We start from the raw sequence: 2234 nt of genomic DNA on the forward strand, positions 1-2234 counted from the left end.
CACCTATCCAACATAGGGAATACAAAATGCTTGTAATTTATAGCTCTTCCATTGGATTCAATTATCCATATTATACTCAGATAATATGCTTCCAATTACTCATCTTCTGGTCCCAATTTCTCACCATCTTTCCAAGAGCATTGTTTTAAGAGAGAATACTCCACTGTACTTGCTATTGTCCATGGCTTTTGGAGTACCAAGTAAGGAACTTCCGATGAAAACCATTGAACTATATACAATACATCACCTTTTGTACTTGGTTATAGAATTGGAATTGATATAATTTCAAAGTCCAATCTCTCTTTAGTTGTAATATACAATTCAGTGAGAGATTCCAGACGAACATCATAACACACTTCAACATGTCTGATTTCTAATATAATTGTTTTTCATTTCAATTCATCTATTCCACAGGTAAAATTTTTGGCGTCGTCACTTTGAGCCTACCCAAATTACATAAACAAAATAAATGATAATCAATCAAATGAAATGTGTTATATTAACAAAGAAATTCTATTTATAAAACACTTTTCACAAAAATTGGAGCTTGAATACCTTATGTGATGCACAATTCTTTTGAAACATATGATCAGTGCTTCATCTTCTCTAGTTGCAAACATTTCTCTTAATATTTCTATATTACTCTCTTGATTTGTCTCTACAAGTTGCTCCAGCCTAAGGAATTTTTCACATTTAGACACTGCAAGTTCCTCCAGTTGACATTTTGACAGACATTTTCTAACATGAAAGGTATCTACTATCCTTCATATGGGGTGGAGTTTGGGTGCCGCTTTGGGATTTCACATGGCTTGCTGACTCACTAGTTTTCATGGAATAAAGTGGGGTTTTGGATTGGTTTTATTTGGCCTCGATTGTGCCACAGAATGTGAAAGGAAAACTAAATATGTTATCGGGAATTTGAATCATCCACGAAATGTGTTGGAAAAACTAAAGCGATAGTGATTGAAACGCGGGTTGTAGAAATTCATAGCTCATTCATTCTGTTAGTATTAATATGAGGATGAGGATGCACCAACATTCAAATTTGCATTGGTATTCACTAATATCATTGAGAAAAACAATTTTTTGGAACTCCAAGCCATTAATTCCCAATTGGGTCTTCATTATTTATTTGATTAGTCCTTAAAGGGAGCCGTAAGAGAATCGAGGTCTCATATTCATTATTTCCTTGATTATCCCTTTAGAGGGAGGCCTCGGAGCATCAAGGCTTCATATTCATATGACCCAGATGAGCGATTGTGGGTTAACATGAGAGGAAGACTCTGAATCAAAGAATTTCATGCAATGCAACAACCAGGTTTTGTTGTTTTTCTTATTTTGGGCTTCCTTCTTGGGCTTGCAACAACCCAATCAAGGTTTAAGAACAGGCTATCTGATGAAGAAGTAAACTACATTGCCCACAAGTAGTTTTTGTATTACAAGGATGAGTTTGGGGATAAAGGAGAAAGACTAGTTGTAGATCCAAGGTTCAAGTTCCTAAATCTGAAGCTTAAAGATGCCTACATTGCTCTCCAGGACTGAAAATAGGCTATACTTTCAGATCTATTGAACATAACCGGGGGTGGGGCTGGTCCTAATGTTTGTAACTACACTGGTGTGTTTTGTTCTCCTCTACCATAAAAAAATTGTTGTCCATATCCAAGCAACACAAGTTCCACTTACATTCAACTTCGTTGTGTTTCTAGCATACAGAATCACACCATAAGAGAGCTAAATTTAAGAGAATTCCAACAGATTTATCAAATTTCAGGCTTTTAAAATGACTGAAAAATCGAATTCATGAGCATTTCCAGTGAATTTATCAATTTTAGAATATAAAACTTCATAGACGAGCTTCCAACAGAAGGCAGGCAGAACTCCTAGAAATTAATATAATATTTGTCTATTCTTCCAAATAAAAACAACAATTCATTTCAATTCCACGGTATTAAAACTGGGTGTGATTCAACAACAATCCCAGCTTACTTTCACCCTTTACCTATGAAAAAATATGAAAATATATAATCATGAAACTAGACTTTGAAAATCCCTAATTCTATGCCCTAATCCTACCAAAGATCCATTTTAACTCAAAATATGTTCTATTCTATTATTCCCCTGGAGTATCTATTTTTTTAAGGTATCATTCCTGCCCTTATTCACAAGTGATAGATCTACCACATACCTATTTTATAGAATGAACCTCAATTAGCCCTTGGTTCCCAGAACTCAAC

At 34.8% G+C, this 2234-nt stretch overlaps 1 pseudogene; it reads right to left on the bottom strand.

Annotated features, from left to right (window-relative positions):
- Positions 1-2204: 2204 nt before the first annotated feature.
- LOC149168119 (protein ENDOPLASMIC RETICULUM-ARRESTED PEN3-like) overlaps positions 2205-2234 on the bottom strand; it is a 535-nt pseudogene continuing 505 nt past the window's right edge.

Source organism: Pinus tabuliformis, chromosome 4_2 (genome assembly GCF_031772625.1).
Source record: "Pinus tabuliformis cultivar Carrire ecotype Pingquan chromosome 4_2, CPIR1, whole genome shotgun sequence".
Classification (NCBI taxonomy): Eukaryota; Viridiplantae; Streptophyta; class Pinopsida; order Pinales; family Pinaceae; genus Pinus; species Pinus tabuliformis.